Source organism: Acomys minous (assembly GCF_964271855.1).
Source record: "Acomys minous genome assembly, chromosome: 9".
NCBI classification, from domain to species: Eukaryota; Metazoa; Chordata; class Mammalia; order Rodentia; family Muridae; genus Acomys; species Acomys minous.
This window is the reverse complement of record NC_140490.1, coordinates 117,510,564-117,530,617: the sequence shown is the minus strand read 5'-3', so window position 1 is coordinate 117,530,617 and position 20,054 is coordinate 117,510,564. Positions and strand designations below refer to the sequence as shown.

At 38.7% G+C, this 20,054-nt stretch overlaps 1 long non-coding RNA gene across 1 annotated transcript in view; it reads right to left on the bottom strand.

The window, feature by feature from the left end:
• LOC311605451 overlaps positions 1-20,054 on the bottom strand; it is a 141,107-nt gene that overhangs the window by 19,267 nt on the left and 101,786 nt on the right. The window contains exons 4-5 of the long non-coding RNA XR_014781955.1: positions 14,941-15,033; positions 13,727-13,879 (exon numbers count right to left, since the gene is read on the bottom strand). This is a non-coding gene — a long non-coding RNA (uncharacterized lncRNA). The remainder of the gene's footprint in view (positions 1-13,726; positions 13,880-14,940; positions 15,034-20,054) is intronic.

Genomic DNA, 20,054 nt, shown 5'->3' with positions numbered 1-20,054 from the left:
AATTATGAGAAAGCATTGCTAAAGCAGGTGCTGGCTGCCCCCTCACAGTCTGACAATTTTATTCTGTGTTTTCTCTTCTAGTCAAACATCACACACCCATGCAGTTCAGCTATGGGGATGCTTGTGAGGCTTCAACGTCACATTTATACACTGACTTTAATACCCTTATGCCGTGTGCCTGAGATTGCTTGATTCCTGTCATAGAGACTTCATTTCTGTTTGTAATCTAAGCTACTTTCTCCATATAAGCCACCAAAGTCTATCTACACTTTTTTCATTTCACTAGCATCCCCAACAATATAATGTGACTCCTCTCACTACACTAAGAAAGTTATCTATGTCCTTCCCTCTTCCTATGGAAAAGAAACAATGTCTACACTGCTACAGCTAACCAGTGCAGAAGGATGTACTGGGGCAGAGGACTCACACCAGCATGAAGTAGATGTAGGTCACCAAGACTGCAGAACTAAACATTTGAGAAATAAAGCATGCCTCCCATGCTCACATGTTGCATCCACAGAGGCTTTAGTCAAAGTCTGAGCAAGCTAGCAGACGGTACCACATTCAGGCTTCTGATCATTTCTTTCTACTCACAAGATCTCCATTTTCTCTGCCCAAAATAAAAGCCAAAAAGAAAATTAACAATAGGAATAAAAACATAGATCCTTTCCAATTTTTCTTGGTCATTTAAAAAGTGAGAAAATCCCAAGAAAGAAGAGGAGTGGGGAGGAAAGGAGGGAAGGAGGGAGGGAGAGAAGGAAGGAAGGAAGGAAGGAAGGAAGGAAGGAAGGAAGGAGGAAAATCACTTTCAATAACTTTTTATTTCATAATTACTAAGTGGGTTTCTTTATTGTCTGACGTGCAGGGCCTTCACTACAGCGATGAAGAGGTACACATCCTGGTTTTGCCGTCTTCATTTGTCACAGTACTGATACATAAAGCAATAGTACTCAGCTGATATTAACATTTGGCTCACTCGAGATAGCTGAACAAACGTCCTTGGTTTCTTGGAGTATCCCTGGTAGCATGTGTTCTACCATAGACGAGGCCCAAGACAACAACACATTCCTTGCGTTTGTCTCTAGATTGGACTTTTTGTGTTATGTGGCTCCCCAGCCCAGACCCAGGCCTAGGATTGGGATTATCATTCACAAAGAGTAAAATAAAGAGTGCATGCAGGCATTTCATTAGTACCAACAGGACAAATAAACACACTGAGAAGGTCAGTGGAGCTAGTCGCTTCTCCATTTCTTATAATCGGCACTGCAGAATGTGTGAAGGACAGGGCTGGACATTTATCTGCACTGAGGGAGGTTTGCACACAGTATGTGATTCTCAGGAGGAAGAGGATCAATTTTTTTTCAAGTTGCATAAAAATCTATCTGAAAGACCAAGGAAGCTCGTGTGACTACAACGTACTCTGCAATGTGTACCAGATTTATTCTCTGGCCAGAAATTTATTTCTCTATGGTGATGAGGAAGTATACACTGTGCTAAGCATCTCTACAGACTTGTCAGATTCCCTAGTGTTTCAGCAATTTTGTTTCCCAATTACTCTTTTAGCAGGAAGCCATTATAGGTCAACTCATGAAACCCAAGGTGAGCAAGGGCAAGGTGCTTGTAGCCCCTCAGAGACACACTTGAGAAGTCCATCCTTTCTAGGGCTCCATCTGGAGTCAGCCACACTTTCCCAGTAGTTCTACCTCTGTTGTCCCATCCCCTCACACCTGCTTTCTCCACACCCAAGAAGTGACTCATTTCAGTGGAAAACGAACAAGAACGTTTCCAAGGTTTGAAGTGTTTTAAATGAGAGTGCTAAGTGAATGCAGAACATTGTACTTAAAAATACCTGTCACCACTCAGGTTGCATCTGTCTCAAGAGCCCAAATACCCCAATATGTTGTCATCTCTTTATTCACAACCCTTGCAGAGAAAACAGAACAGAACAATCTGCAAGTGAAACCAAATAAACAAACTTGAGTTTTGACAAGAGTACGAAGCAGGCTATTTTATTTTTTATTATTTTTAATATATTTTATTAATTTATTCATATTACATCTCAATTGTTATCCCATCCCTTGTATCCTCCTATTCCTCCCTCCCTCCCATTTTCCCCTTACTCCCCTCCCCTATGACTGTGACTGAGGGGGACTTCCTCCCCCTGTATATGCTCACAGGGTATCAAGTCTCTTCTTGGTAACCTGCTATCCTTCCTTTGAGTGCCACCAGGCCTCCTCATCCAGGGGACGTGGTCAAATATGAGGCACCAGAGTACATGTGAAAGTCAGACCCCACTCTCCACTCAACTGTGAAGAATGTCCTGTCCATTGGCTAGATCTGGGTAGGGATTCAAAGTTTACTGCATGTATTGTCCTTCGCTATTTTAAATCCTGAAAATATAATCACCTTGATGATTGCATGAAGCACGTGAACTGAGAGAGGTGTTTAAAGCCTGAGTGCTGTAGATTAGCACAGTCCCCAGTTTACCTCAGGTGAGAATGATGGAACCAAGAGTGAAGATGGCATCGCAACTGAGTTATGTGTCATCTATGTGTACAGAAGCACATATGCATACAGCTACATAAGCTTTGAAAGTGATGAAATAAGGTCTCCTAGGTGATATTATTAAAACAATCATTTACTTTCTTGTTAGAGATTAGTTGATACTTTGGGATAGCTAAAAATTGATTATTTAAGGCATAAGGTGTCTTTTCTTGTTTGTAATTTATTTTCTCACAAATTGGAGGTCTTGAAGGCTGCCATGGAAGTTGCTGAAATGCACGGCTCTCTATAATTCTATAACTGCTGCACTCATATCAATATTTAGAAATTTGCTCTAGAGAGAGATTGATTTACCATATGTGGCAATAACAACCGTTACAGACTCTCAATATTTCACAAGCCATGATATAAATTGACTTTACTTCACACTCCTGGATGCCATTAGGCTCCTCCCCTACCAGGGAAATTGTTTCCATGGTAACCAAAAAGGGAAACCGCACAAGGAGGGACAAAAACAGCAAAAGAAAGCCAACAAAATAAAACATGTATGGAATAAACAAGATATGGCAAAGTGTTGGATGTCAGAATACTTTTGCCCCTAGCCCACTACACATCTAGTAAATGAGGGCCATGCCATCTGAGAGATAAGACCGGCAGGGACCGTCTTCCTGACTGCCTGCATTTCCCAGGACCCGTGATGTCTTGTTAATGAGCCAGCTGAATCTTCCTATCACCACCAGCTCTGTGGACTTGACTAAAATAATTCAGAATCCAGCATCTACAATAGAAGCAGAGCTGCTCACGGCAGCCCTAAATCAGTCTTTTGTAAGAGTGGTCTTGTTTCAGCCGTGCAAAATTGTCCAGTGGGTACAGAGTACTGCAATCCACTCTCAGCTGTTGGGGTGCCAAGGAGTCTTCCTTGAAGAAAACATTAAGTAGCACCGGCTTTCATCTTTTCCCTAATATTGCTTAAGTAAAATATGCAGCTAACATAATTTCATTTTTATTAGATTCTTCATATATGTGGCTTTTAGAATTAACTCATGGGAATACTCATCACATATAAACATATACTTCATAATTATTTTTCTTTGTAATTCAAAGAAGATATCTAATGCATTTATGGAACGATATGGGCTCCCTCTGGGGGGCAATTTTAATACCTGCAATTCCATGGCTTGTTAATCAAAGTTTTTTAAAGACTTGTAGGTAATTTATGTCTATCTAATGTTCAGAAAGTTGAAATTGCATTGCTTCCTTCCAACAAAATTTTAAAAAGACAAAATATCATGGAATTGCTGCAGAATGAAGAAATTCTGGAATGCCTTTTCTTTATGGAGAAATACTTTATTGCTTTAAAAGGAAAAGAACTGTATGCTTTTCCCCCTACAAGGCAGAGTGAAATTGCTTGGCTTCAAATATAGCAATGCCAGTATTGCTACATCTCAGAACATGAATTTTCCAGTAGAATAGTTTTGATAGGAATGTGTTGTACTTCTTGTAGGCATATTACTGTGTAAAATGTTTCTTGGGGAAAATTCCATGTTGTGTGGGTTTTGCCCAAAATTAAGTTCATTTTTCAGCTCTGAGACTCCATTTCTTTTCCTCTTTTTTTTTTTTCCTTTTGTCCTGTCATTAAGCCCAGTTTCCCTCAGAGCATAACTGGACCCTGGGGTCGAGACCTCTGTCGGAGAATGATACAGAGGGATGGCATGCTGCCTTCACAGGAAGGCTCTTGATCCTTTGGGTCTGTATGTATTTGTTTGAACATTTACACAAATACATGCATATTCCCATTTGCATACTCTCACACTGTTCTTTGTTGGAGCATCGCTCCCTTTGAACTGAACATGGCAGCCCTACAAAAAGGGGCAAGGATAATTCTATTGAGGAGTTATAGATACCTACCCCTTCCAACTTTGTACTTACTTAAAATTAAGCATTTGTGGTGAATAATAAAATAGTAGATGTTTAATATGATATGAACAGGCTAAAAGGGTTTATAAAAGAAAACTTACGCAGTAAATTGCAGTAGTGAGCATCAGAAAGTCATATTCCCCTGAGTGGACTGAATTCCCAGGACTTCGGAAAGCGGTAACGGTGAACGTAGCAAGGTTAGTGTGAGCTTACAGGCTTATCTTAAGCTGCCCAAACAAAAACATAATGTACTAATTAGTGAACGCTCAGTTAAGTGGACTGGTGACTATGTAAGTAATAATTGTACCTGGAGCATTTATCCACCCTGGATGCCACATTGGTTTCTACTTGCCAGCTAAGCCAATATGATTCCCGGAGTCCTATCCTGGCATAAGAAAATAAAACAAAAGCTTGTTTACTCCACAAGCAATGGGTGATTGTGTTTAGATATGCTCGCAGATTTCAATATACTTGAAGTCTCTCTGAAGACATCTCCATGCAGTCATGTCAGAACATGAGGTTGCATGTCTTGATCTTTTCTCCTCATTAGAAACTCTGCAGTGGGACAGTAAGGTTCAGTTGCCAAAGAAAGATAGGATAAAAGCAGGAAAGAAGAAAAAGTCACTGCCAATTCTCGGTTTTATCTACCTAGTACTTACCATCCCTCTGCAACCAAAGCCACAGTGCTAATGAAAAGATCTAATGATCCTGACAAGTGGCTTAGAAGGTTCCTGCAGATCTATACTGTGCCACATGCCTCCTTACTTGAAGTTTTTTTTTTTAATCTGGTTACATTTTGACTTCAAGTCTAGGACTGTATGCCTTGTATTAACACATCTGTCTCCTCTGTTATATTGAGGCTTTCCATAGACTATTAAGTTTTCGTATGAGTTTTATCTTTGAATATATGTATTTAGTCTCTAATATCATGTTTAGGGTGCTTGTTTTTGGATATAAAAGTGGTTCACACCTTGTGGGTCACAGTCCTTTGGAAGTCACATATTAGATATCTTGTATACCATAAATTTATGTTACAATTGATAACAGTACCAAAAGTACAGTTATGAAGTGGAAACAAAGTCATTTTATTATTGAAGGTCACCAGAACATGAGGAGCTGCATTAAAGGGTTGCAGCATTAGGAAGGTTGAGATTCACTGTGCTGTGGACATAGGTATATATTACCCTGGATCATAGGGATAAAATATGAATAAATATATAATCATCAATTCTCAATAAGCATGTGTAAGTGCCTGGGCTTCGTGGTGCTTGCCTGTAAACCCAGCCACCAGGAGGAAGAAACAGGACAGTTGTGAGCAGAAGAGCAGCAGGGATGATATTTGAATTCTGCCTCAAAAACCAAATGTTATGGGAGATTCTCTACAAATCTTCAGGAAAGGGCTACTAGCAATGCCTATTGAAACTTATCCTCTGAGGTCAACATTCAGCTACTGTATCCAGTTCCATATGGGTCAGTGAGCACAGACCAGAATGATTGGAAGAAGCATAAAAGGAAAAGAGGCAGCAGAGGGAAGATGCACCGCAGTCCCTGAACTTGATTGTCTGCTTTCCCAGGAGGTCTGCTAGGCCCCAGGAACATTCAGATTAGACCCCTTCTCTTCAAGCCCCCTGCCTACCAGGTCCAACCATGGCACAGTCAGAAGACGCGCCCTCCCATTTTTCCCCTAAGCTCCATCATCAGGCCCATAGCTCTGCCTCACTTCCTGAGGATGCTTGCAGGACCCAAGGAACATTCAGGCCACCTGATCAGCATGCTGTTCCTGGAGATCCATTGTCAGGCCCAAGGATCTGCCTATGCCTCCAAGATGTCCTGACAGCATTAGGAACAGCCAGCCAGCATCGGGGACACCCAATTGGCTAAAGGCCAGCATAAGAATACAATAAAAAAACAGCCAGGGCAATGTGGTGCCACGAGAGCACAGATATCCTGCTACAACAAGTGCTGGGTATCCTAACACAGGTAAAACACAAAAAGACGACCTTAAATACAGTCTTGTAAAGAGTATAGAGGCCTTTAAAGAGAAAATTAATACATCCCTTAAATAAATACAGGAGAATACAAATAGGGATGAAGGAAATGAATAGAACTGCTTAAGACATGAGATTGCAGTTAGAAGCAATAAGGAACAAACAGAGGGAATCATGGAGATGGAAAACCTAGGAAGAGGACAGAAACTACAGAAAAAGCATCACCAACAAAATACAAGAGATTAGAAGAGAGAATCTAATAGAAGATAAAAATTTAAAAATTATACATAGCTCAATAAAAATGTTAAATCTAAAGATTTTGAAACAAGACAGCCAGGAAATCTGGGACACTATGAAAACACCGAACCTAAGAATAATGGCAACACAAGGAGATTATTGCCAGCTTGAAGGCCCAGAAAATATTTTCATCCAAATCATAGAATACTTCCACAAGAAAAAAAGATAGAGACCCCTATAAACACACAGGAAGCTTACAGAACACAAAATAGATTGTATCAGAAAGGAAATTCTCCTGACACATAATAATCAAAGCACTACATGTATAGAACAAAGAAAGAATTTTAAGAGCTGTAAAGAAAAAGGCCAAGTAACATATGAAGGCAGATCTAGCCGAATTAAACGCAGCTTCTCAACAGGGACTTTAAAGCCAGAAGAGCCTGGGTAGATACCATTCAGATTCTAAGAGACACAGATGTCAAAACTGTCTACTGTACCAGCAAAACACATGATCATCACATTAGGGCTGAAAAAGTCTTTGAAAAATCCAACACATGTAATGTTAATAGCCTTAGAGAGATCAAAGATACAAGGTACATACCTAAACACAACAAAGGCAATAAACAATAAGCCAAAATAAAACATCAAATTAAACGGAGAGAAACTAAAAGAAATTCTACTGAAATCAGGGACAAGGCTGCCCACTCTCCCAATATCTGTTCAATACAGTTCTTGAAGTTTTATCAAGATCAATGAGACAATTAAAGCTGATCAAAGAAATACAAATTGGAAAGGAAGAATTCAAAGTATCACTACTTTCATAAGATACGATAGTGTACATGAGTAACCCTGAAAATTCTATCTTGGGACATTTAAAGCTGAAAAATCATGTTCAGCAAAGTGACCAGATATAAAGTTAACTCAGAAAAATCAGTAGCTCTCCTTTGAACAAATGATAAAGAAGCTGAGAAAGAAATTAGGGAAATAGCACCTTTCACAATAGCCACAAATAATATAAAATATCTTGATATAACTCAATCTAAGTAAATGAAAGATCTGTATGTCAAGAACTTCAAGTGTCTGAAGAAGGAAAATGAAAAAGATATCACAACTGGAGAAGTCTTCCATGCTCATCGGTTGGTGACATTAACATAGTAAAAATGACCAAAAATGACCAAAAACCACCTACAGATTCTATTCAATCCTCTTCAAAATACTAACACAATTCTTTACAGATTTTGAAAGAGCAATTCTCAACTTCTTATGAAAAAAAACCAGGATAGCTGTAACAATTGTGTATAATAAAAAAATTTTTGGAGATATCACAATCCCTGACTTCAAGCTGTACTACAGAAATATAGTAACAAAAACTGACTTGTTTTATTTAAAAAACATGGTAATCAGTGTAATAGAATTGAAGATCCAGAAACAAACCCACAAACCTAGGGACACATGAATTGTCACAAATAATCCTAAACCATACAATAGGGGAAAAAATGAAGAATCTTCAACAAATTGTGCTAACCTAACTGGATGTTGGTAAGAAGAAGAATGTAAATTGATGCATATTCACCATCTTGCATACAACTCAAGTTCAATTGGATCAAAGACCTCAATGTCAGTCTAGATACATTAATCTTATAGAAGAGAAACTGAAGAATATACTTGAATACATTGTCATTGGAGACAAATTCCTGAATAGAACACCAACACCTCAAGCACGAAGACCAAAATTTAGTAAATGGGACAGCATGAGACTGAAAAGCAAGGTAAAGGATACCATCCATAGTACAAAAAATGGCAACCTACAGATTGGAGAGAGGTCTTTACCAACCCTACATTCAACAGAGGGCTAGTATTCAAAATATATAACGAACTCAAAAAAAGTAAACACCAACAAACCAAACAACCCAACAAATAAATAAGGTACAGAGCTAAACAGAATTTTCAATAGATGAATCTTTAATCACAGAGAAGCAGTTAAAGCAAGGCTCAGTGTCCTTAGTCATCAGGGAAAATGCAAATTAAAAGGACTCTGGGATTCCATCTTAACCCCATCAGAATGGCTAAGATCAAAACTCAAGTGACAGCATATGCTGTTGAATATGTGGATCCAGGAAACACTCTCCCATTGATAGTGGGAGTGCAAACTTGTACAGTCAACTTGGAAAATAATATGGAGGTTTCTCATAAAACTCGGAATAGTTCTACCTCAAGACCCAGATATACCACTCCCATTAATATATCCAACCGATGCTTCACCATACCCCAAGGACACTTGCTCAACTATGTTCATAGCAGCTTTCTTAGTAATAGCCAGAAACTTGAAACAACCTAGATGCCCCTCAACTGAATAATGGATAAAGAAAAACGTGGTACATTTACACAAATGGAATACTACTCAGCTATTATTAAACACAGGGACATCATGAAATATGCAAACAAATGGATGCACTAGAAAAGATCATCCTGAGTGAGGTAACCCAGACCCTGAAAGATACACATGAGCTCTATTCACTTATAAATGGATATTAACAATAAAGTACAGAATAACCATGCTACAACCCACAGATCCAAAGAAGCTAAGTTACAGGTAGGGTTCAAGGGAGGAGACTTGAATTTCACTCAAAACAGGAAATAAAATAAACATCGCAAGTGGATGGAAGAAAGTACTGGGTGGGACGGGAGAAAAGGAGGTCAGGAGGGGAATGGGTTGGGGATCAGATGTAGGGAGATCAGGAGATGGGAGTGAGGGCTTGGAGAGATAATGGACATCTGTAGGATGGGATATCTCTGGGATGCACTGGAGACCTGGGATGGATGAGGCTCCTGGGAGTTTATGCAGGTGATCTTAGCAGAGATACCCAGCAGCAGGAGATACGGAGCCTGAAGTGGCCACCTACTGCAGCTCGGCAGTGCTCCCAGTAGAGGGAGGGAGAAATCAACCCATCCACTAAACAGTCTACCCAACATTGTTTTGCCTACAAGAAGTATAGGGATAAAGATGGATGAAAGATTGAGAGAACGGCCAACCAGTGACCGGCCAAGCTTGAGACCCACCCCATGAAAGAGAGAGCCAACTCCCGACAATATTAATGATACTCTGCTGTGTTTGCAGATAGGACCCTAGTATAACTGTCTTCTAAGAAGCTTCAACTGACTTCTACATTTTTGATTGAGTTATATTTAAGAGATTTCAAAGTATATACATACATGTATAGGCATACAAGTGAAATGGAAAATGAACACAGTTTTATTTCAGGTTGGTCATGAACATGTATTTGAAATATATAAGGAAGAATTGTCATATTATGATTTATTGATTAAAATGAAAATATTTTGTTCAACTTCTCATGTATTCCTTGGACTTAAAAGGAAATGGAATTGGGTAGAATTTCAAAGGAGCTGGAGAATTCTAATAAAATTTGATACTACTCTAAAAAAAAAAAAAAAAAAAAAAAAAAAAAAGCTTCACCCAGAATGTGATAGAAACAGATGCATAGACCAACTGCCAGACGATAGGCAAATCTTGGAGAGTCTTGTGGAAGAGCCAGGGGAAGGACCAAGGGAGCTTGAGGAGTAAAGGACAGCACAAGAATACCTACAGAGTAAACTAACCTGGGACCATGGGAGCTCAGAGACGGAAAAACAACTGAAGATCAAACATGTGTCAGACCTAGCTCCCTTACACATATATATCAGATGGGCAACTTGGTCAACATGTGGGTCCCCCAGCAACTGGAGTAGAGGCTGTCTCTGACTCTGTTGCCTGCCTATAATCCCTTCCCTAGCTGGGCTGCCTTGTTTGGCCTCAGTGGAAGGGGAAGTGCTTTGCACAGCTGGGACTTCATGTGCCAAGGCAGGTTTTTCATATTTTATAAAGTAAAAGGTAAAATTTCATTAGTATAGGTTCTAATTTTTGAACATTAACAATGTTCCTCATACAGCAAAATGGAATTACTTAGGGCTGTTATGAAGACCCCTGTAGTTTTGAGCCTTATAAGTGGATGGTCTTAATACAGTGTATATAATTAATTTTAACATATTTAATATCTCTTAAATAAATTGGAAAGAACAAGGCACCTGGTACTTGAATATTTATTTTAAATATTTCACCAATTACAGGAAACTCTGGGATGGGCCTGAAATATTTAATAAAAATACTGTACTCGTGTTCAGCATTATATTTAAGAGTGATTACTGTCTAATGTGTATAATTTCTGTTATGGTACAATTGGAGAGTTTATCATCAAGTTGTATTTGTTAAATGCCTGGAAACACAGGAATAAAAAAATAATTGGCTGCTAGGTCAGCATGTAGCCTGCCAAAATTTTGAAAGAACACTGATCACCACTGATTTTATTATGTTGATCAGTGCCCTGTTCATAATGCAGAGTTACTTCAATAAATACATAGAAAAATAGTTCAAAGTGCATAAAGCTGAAGTGTATGACTTGTGTTTGATTACTCTGGGAAGATGACTCAACACAGAAAAGCCTATTCCTCAGTTATTTCCCAGTAAGTTGTAGCTGATCCTTGGCTTACAAGATCAACATACATGTAAATATGGAAACTATATCATTACATTGGCCAGAAAGCTGAAAGAGGCCACGACGCTTGAAGGAGGTTGACGACATGAAAATATTTGTTTCTCTTCCGTTTCTGTTGTGTCGTATTTTAGATCTTATTTCATCTGACGTCTCCTCCCAGGGACATCTGGGTGTGCAGGTTTAACTAGCCCTCCTCTGTCTCGCTTTTATCATCCAATTCAAGAACAACTTGTATCTTTCTGCTACATCTTTAACTGTCAAGTCTAAAGATATTAAAAGAATAAAAGAGAAATTAAGTCATCTGAGGAGATGCATCTACTTATTGGGCCACAGATTAAGGGAAATCTCAGATGCTCCCTTTGTTATGGGGTGTAGCTAACTCAGGGTTTAAACATACATTGAATCACAGATGGAGCAGCCCTTTCCATACTGTGATGTAAATGCAGTTCCTCAACAAACTATATTTATTCACTAGATGAAACGTGTTACTTTCAAATTCTGTCATCTGACCTACCACCCTCAGGAGACAGAGCAACTGGGATGATATTAGTGTGTGGAAAGAGGGTGTGGGCATTCATTAAGTTGGTATTTACTAGGTCTGAGGACTGAGGTCATTACCTGTTCATTGCTTTTATCCACTATCGCGTATATGCTGGCCTTAACGGAAGTGATGTTCAAGGCAGAGTGAGTGGAAATATGTAATTGTCTTCCAACCCTTTATATTTATATTCTCCATAATGGAGCCTTGCTACAAAGCTAAGCTTTTATTTTTGCCCTGTGTCTTGTTTCTCCTCACTCACAGTTACCCATTCGACACGTATCTACCATCAAGTACTTACTGATTTACGAAATGAAAAGGACTTTTGTATACTTTGATATTCACTCAGAAGAAAACCATTATAAATCTTAGAGGCCTAACATTTTTATCTTGAGGAAAAACATAATTGAACTGAAGGTTATTTCTGGGTCCTTTTGAAAAAGCCAAATAACAGCTTTTCAACATACTCTGCATTAAGTAGGCTTCAAAACGATGCATGAAAACGGCATCTGGCAATGGCTTATTAGCATGTGTTGACATGGCCACAGCGTTTAAATGCATCTGCCTATATCTTAGGCTCCATTCACAAAATTGTTTGGATGTACTCAGGATACTTTTACTTAAATTTTTATTTATTATTTAACACAAACATAGTCATTTCATAGTCACCACTTTAACACTAACACAATTGATATAAAACCAATGCTGGCTTTTGGAGAAAATTAAGCAGTCAGTAATCTGAAATACTAAAAGCAACACAATTTCTTCACAGGTATGTATTTCTTGTTGTGTTGTTAAGAAAACTCCCTTTACAATTCACCCACCTCACATCATTTTTAAGGATATCTCGAGTTTTTCTTCTCAGCATTAAAAAAGCTGTTTACAGTGATGTCACTTGTGAGAAAAAGGTGCCCTCTGTCCAATTCTGTCTACAGTCCAATAGAGATTGCACTTGGCAGAGGGAAACAATAGCAGGTTTCTGATGCTGGCTCTTACATATTGGTTTTCACTGCTTGAAACTAGTCTGATTTTGAGTTACTAAGTCTGCCTTGTGAAAGGGATTGAAGAATTAGCTCATATATGCCATGTGTTTGAAGATTCTCTTAACTGTAATTCATTTGATTAAGTTGAACTACAAGAAAATAATAGTTGCATGAAATGAGACAAGTACGTGTGTCCACTGAATACTGTATTTGGATTGTTTCATTTTCTTTTTGTTACATGGTATAAAATATAACGTAGGACAGAAATGCTATCATTGTAGTAAATGGGTTTTGCACTCAGTATTCCAGATTACAGGGTGGTTTATACACACCCTTAGGGTGTTCCAGCTCTTCACCTTGTTCAGGTATGTTGAAGCTAAGATGCAAGGAGTCGCAATAAAGCTTTCCAGGCTACATCCCACATAAAAACACCCATCTCACTGAAAGGGGTCCTGAGGAGGCATGCGTCTTGAGAGGAGAATTGTACATTTAAATCTTAAACACAAAGCCTATGTGGTAAAGCCTTTATCTCTGGTTTAGCATTAGCAAGAAGTGCTGAAACCTTTCCTAGGTTGAGCCCAATGAAAAGTCCCCATGTCCTTAAAGGGAGATCATAGAAGGGAACTGTGGGACCCTCTTACAGTTTTGATTGAGGGTACTTTGTTCCTCTTCATGCCTCTCCTATAATGTGTTGTGTTTGCTGAAAGAAACAAAATTGATTATAAACTGGTACTTCTGAAACCATAAGGCAAAGTAAACATTGCTTCTTTACACATTGATTACCCTGGGTATGGTTACAGCACGAGGAAGCTGGCTATAGCTGATGCAGACTGTTGACACATACTCATTGCATTATTTGATTCATGAAAATCAAACTACATCTAGTTACTTAGTGGAAAACAACAACAACAATGAAACTATAGTTGGTCACAGTTATTCCTTTGTTCTAAAATTTCCTCTTTCTGTTTATATCATATGATATGTTCCTACCAAGCTTTTAATACAACTCACCTCCCATTCCTTGTAAATGAATTAATATCTCAAAATTGGCATAAATTTCGATAGTCTATATGTCAGTCGTCCAGGGGATGCTAACATCGGCATATAACAGGAAACTTTATCTTCTGTCCAGCATCATAATGTTCTCCTTCGAGGAATAAGCAGCTTCATATAGAGATATGAGAGCACCAAGACTTTCAATATACAAAATTAAACTTGACAAATATTTCTCTATCCTCTCTTTAAATTACCATTTTCCTACTTACCTGTGGTGTATGTAGCCTAAAAGAACCCAGCTTCTGAGACTGGTCCAGGAGTCTCTTCTCTATTATATCATGGAAATGAGCACAAAGCTTCTCTCTCTCTCTCTCTCTCTCTCTCTCTCTCTCTCTCTCTCTCTCTCTCTCTCTCTCTCTGTCTCTGTGTGTGTGTGTGTGTGTCTCTGTATCTCTCTCTCTCTCTCTCTCTCTCTCTCTCTCTCTCTCTCTCTCTCTGTGTGTGTGTGTGTGTGTGTGTGTGTATGTGTCTCTCTCTGTCTCTGTCTGTGCGTCTCTGTCTCTCTCTCTCTGTTTCTCTCTCTGTCTCTCTGTCTCTGTCTCTCTCTCTGTCTCTGTCTCTCCATCTCTCTTTCTCTGTCTCTGTCTTTCTCTCTGTGTCTGTCTGTGCGTCTCTGTCTCTGTCTCTCTGTCTCTGTCTCTCTCTTTGTCTCTCTCTCTCTCTCTCTCTCTCTCTCTCTCTCTCTCTCTCTCTGTGTGTGTGTGTGTGTGTGTGTGTGTGTGTGTGTGTGTTCGTGTGTGTGTGCGTGCGTGCGCAGGCCAGAGGTCAATTGTATGTCTTCTTCAATTACTCTCTGTCTTATTTATTTTTACACTAGGGTCCCTTACCAGACGTAGAGCTCACACATTTAGCAAGACTAGCTGGCTAGTCGAGGAACCCTCTGCAATACTCAAAATAGATATGCACATTGCTTGCTTGTTGTATTTTTGTGTAGAGGCCAGGCTTGAACTCAGTTCCTCTCATCTGTGCAGCCAGCATTTTACCCACTGACTTCCATTTTTTGTTTGTTTACAGGGATTATCTCCGTGAGTCAGAATGCAAGTCTAAGACACTCCCTTTACTTTTAAATCCAAGTATTTAAATCCTTAGTTCTAAGAAATAGTTTCCAATTCAATTTTAAAGAAAATCCTTTGAACTCTACTAAACATATATGAAGCCAAGAAAGTCACCTGGATAATCCACTCAGGTTTCTCGTGGGAGTATTTCTGTCAGGAGCAATCATTGATATGAAAAATTGATGGAATTCCAGTTCCCTGGTTATACTAGAACACAATAGCAAAAAAAAAATCATAATTGTAGTACTCACTGTACACATTTCTACTATTATATTTACCAATTTATCTGAATAAATTTAACTTATCAACTCAAAATTCATAAATACCTTTTCACTCATATATGGTTCCAGTAATTGTATTTGACTCAATTAATCATGTTGTCATTGCTTTTCACACAGCTCCAATCAGCACAGTTTAGGAAATTCTAGTACCTGTAGCCTTGTCCACTGAGACTCACGAATATGTCTGAGCAGAAGGACAGAGGCAGGTGAGACACAAATCTCATTTATTAGGTGGGACCTGTGAACAAGTCATATCAGCTCCTGTTAGGCCCTGTAAGTAGCTTCTGCTGTTATCATAATGTACAGTGAGTGGAGCTCATGTAAAAACTAAGGGCAAGATAGCAAAGGTACCCCACCATTATTTCTTTTTCCCCTGTTAAGTTTTTCATAATTTACCTGACTTTGAAAAAAAAAAACACAAACGAGGTCAGATAGAGTTTACCATTAATCTACTTTTCTGTAGATTATTTTTAAACGACTAGAAAATCAAGACAGAGCAACATTCTAATGAATGCATCAAAATGGAGACTATCTAAGTGTCTGCACTAATACATGGCAAATGTAGCGCACCACAGGTAAACGCAAAATAGTGAGCTTTGGAGTAAAGAGCATAAACTTGGAAGAGCTGTGTAACAGAGAGGTGCTGCTGCAGCAAAAGTTATATTCATTTAGCCTTTAGCTCAACATGAAATTGCAATGATACCAAGTTAAATCACTAAAAACAAAATATCATAAATCAAAGGCAAAATTACTGTTATAAAATATAAGTATACATTTGTCCCCAGAAAATGCCAAGCATGGCCACTTTGTTTTCCAATCAAGCCATCAAAAGACTTGAAAATAGACCAACTACTGCTTCCAAAACAACCCTGAAGTTCAAAATGAGTTCTATGAAATTGAAAGACAGAATTATCTACAAAAGTAGTAAAATTACTACACTGGAAACAAACAAAAAAGCAATGAGACTCTGTGTCACAATAATAAAAAGGGGGAAAGAAGTATAAAACATGCTTCACAAAATTACATAAATGTGAATGTGTTTTTAAAATCCTCTGAAGCATGATAATCAGTGAAATAAAGATACAATTAAACACTTTACAAGACAGATATGGAATCCTGAAGGAAACAGATTAAACTACAGAAGGAAACCAACGAATACAAATTAACTATTAGCTCTTCAGCTTTCAAAATGACTCTAACAGATGTTACCTCCATGAAGTGAGCTGTCCTGTTAAGTCCAAGACAGCTTGACTAAGGATTTATTGAGAAAATACTTGGGCAGTGGACCATGAGTGTAAAGATGAAAATATTACAAATTTTAATTTATACTCAAGCATTGAGAATGCATTCCATAAGATGTGTAACTCACAGGGAAAAGGTTGAAAAAACTAATATATGGTAAGAAATATTGGACCAAACTGGGCTTTGAATAATAAAGATGTGAAAGCTCTCTAGCAAAAGTGAAGTTCAAAAGAAAATCCATTACAATAAATATTTACAGTTTTCTAATTTCAGAAAAAATATTGCTGAATAAGTATATTTGAGAGGAAAAATATCCAAATGACTTCACAAAACACTTCGATATTTTTTCTTTTCTGAACTATTTTTGTAATTTTCTGAGACATTATCAGAATTCTTATTTTGCCTTTTCATCTCAATTCATCAACATACTCCTTTCCCAGTTAAACTCTAACAGCTTCTGTTTCCAAGTAGGTTAAGTTTAAGGAGATTAATCATCAGTTTCGGAAAAATCTAAGCTCATCTCTTCACGGTTTCTTTCGAGCCATCGGATGCTCCATTCAATCTCAGGAGTTGGCAAGTGCCTTTGGGAGGAAGATGTACATGCCAATAAAAAAACTAAGGCACCAGCCAAGGACAATACAGGCGGTAAACCTTAAACCCCTACCCAGATCTAGCCAATGGACAGAACACTCTCCACAGTAGAGTGGAGAGTGGGATATTACGTTCTCACACACTCTGGTGCCTCACCTTTGACCATGTCCCCTGGAGGGGGAGACCTGGTGGCACTCAGAGGAAGGATAGCAGGTTACCAAGAAGAGACTTGATACCCTATGAACATATGCAGGGGGAGGTAATCCCCCTCAGGAACAGTCATAGGGGAGGGGAATAAGGGGAAAATGGGAGGAAGGGAAGAATGGGAGGATACAAGGGATGGGATAACCATTGAGATGTAACAAGAATAAATTAATAAAGGAGAAAAAAAACTAGCAGGAAACTTCACTCAGATTGTCTCTTACCCACAGGAAAATGTAGACCGGGTCTTACAGCCATCTATACAGCTTTTAACTTGGAACATAGTGTGAAAATAAGAATTCCAGCTAGTCCCATGTCATTCCCCCTCATGCATTCCCCTTAGGAGAGTTTTCTAAAGCCTTTCTACAAAAGAACCGCCACTCTCTAGGCATCCGACGTGTGATCTAGGATCTTGTTAATCAAACTTCATCAACGTGTCAGTTTGTGCTCAGTTAGTGTTGGAGCGCTTTTAGAGATTTACCTCTCAAATGCCATTGTAAGCTTCTGTAAAAGACCTGAGCTTCCTGAAATCAAGATGTCTGCGTTCTTTCAGATGACATAGCTAATTAGTGTGGCACGCTAAGGTCATCTGCACAATCCCATTAACAAGGTATTACGGGAATGTACAAACAAATTCTAACAGAAGTAGTCACATACACACAAAAAAAAGTTGTGAATAAGCCACTGGCTACTAAGACTGAAGAAGGATTTATAGAATCCCTAAGAGGAGGGGAGGGCATTGAAATGCGAGTCTTATCCAGAGAGCCATGGAATGCCAGTGAGGACCAGCAGACCACAAGGTAGAGAGTGGTCTGGAAGGAGGAAGGCTTTAGACATTATGTAGGTACAGTATTACATTAATAGAGTTAAAACTTAAGGTCTCTACTATTGAATCTAAATGTTATTTATAAACTTGGGAAAGTATTTTTTAACTTGAATTTACTAAGAATACATCTTGACTATTATCCCATCCTTTGTATCTTCCTGCTCCCACCCCCCTTCCCTCCCTATTCTGCCCTATTCCTGTCTGGCCTCTGACAGAATATTTGTATCCCTTTAGAACTGTGCGGAGAAATCTTGGTGATCTTCTCTGAATACACTGAATAACAGAAATTTCCATTTCAAAGCCTAAATCTAATGAATCCACATTAGATTTAATGAATCCACATTAAGAAGAAATATATGTTGCCTTTGCAAATAAGAAAAATCTAATGAGGTCTTTATATACCTCAAACGAGGGTGACCAGATATTACACATCAGTATTAATATTATTGCCCATTTAAAAAAAATACAGGTACCATAGATATCATTCTGTTTGCTTTGTTATAAAATGAAATGTGTATTAATCTACAACAGAGATTGGAAACTGTCATGTGTCTTGTTCCTTGATCTTCATATTAATACAACATAGAGCCTACACATGCACTAAAATTTTAGATGAAATTTATGAAAACAAAATGTTTTGTCCAGTCTAAACTTTGCCAATGAGCAATTCGTGTTTACAGATTATGGAAATTTCTGAAAGTAAATGAGTGAGCACATAGCATGTCCAAGTCTGTGGTCTAGTGAGAATCCCTCACATGAAACATGTTCACTGTGTTCTTTCATGTTTTTTTAAATGAATAATGCACACATTTTTCTTTTTTTCCTCCTTTATTAATTTATTCTTGTTACATCTCAATGGTTATCCCATCCCTTGTATCCTCCCATTCTTCCCTTCCTCCCATTTTTCCCTTATTCCCCTCCCCTATGACTGTGACTGAGGGGGATTACCTCCCCCTGTATATGCTCATAGGGTATCAAGTCTCTTCTTGGTAACCTGCTGTCCTTCCTCTGAGTGCCACCAGGTCTCCCCCTCCAGGGGACATGGTCAAATATGAGGCACCAGAGTATGTGAGAAAGTCATATCCCACTCTCCACTCTACTGTGGAGAATGTTCTGTCCATTGGCTAGATCTGGGTAGGGGTTTAAGGTTTACCGCCTGTATTGTCCTTGGCTGGTGCCTTAGTTTGAGCGGGACCCCTGGCACACATTTTTCTTATCAACTTATTTTGTAGGTGGAAAAATCAAGTGCAACTCCTTCTGCTCTTTTCATGTTGATTACAGATATAAGACAAAACCACGCTTGCACAGCACTGGAATCCCTTCAGACTCAGACATCTCTATGAGTAACACTGCCTCCTCCCCCTGTGTTCTTGACTATAGAGCATGTTAAGAAGTCCTACCCAGATCTAGACAATGGACAGGACACTCTCCACAGTTGAGTGGAGAGTGGGGTCTGACTTTCACACATACTCTGGTGCCTCATATTTGACCACGTCCCCTGGATGGGGAGGCCTGGTGGCACGCAGAGGAAGGATAGCAGGTTACCAAGAAGAGACTTGATACCTTATGAGCATATACAGGGGGAGGTAATCCCCCTCAGTCACAGTCATAGGAGAGGGGAGTAAGGGGAAAATGGGAGGGAGGGAGGAATGGGAGGATACAAGGGATGGGATAACCGTTGAGATGTAATATGAATAAATTAATAAAATAAAATTTAAAAAAAGAGAAGTTACACAAAAGTGCCATGAGAGAAAGGGAAAGAGGGCACTCAGACCTTATTTTCTGTGTCTGTGATTCATGCTCAAGACTCCCTTTCCTACATACATGTTTTCTGCTAGAGACAAACATAAAAATAAATCTTGAGCACCAAATGTGGAAAGAAACTTTAAAAAAAAAAACACCTCTCAGGATGTGTAAATAAATACATTTTGTTTTATCTACTTTTGTTTTCTGATTAAAATTACAATTTCTTTATTAGGTATTTGTTTTATTTTTTGAGGTTAAAATATAATTATATAATTTCCCTCTTTATTCCATCTAAACACTTGTACTTAGAGTTACATATACAGATGTGAGCTCACATGCAG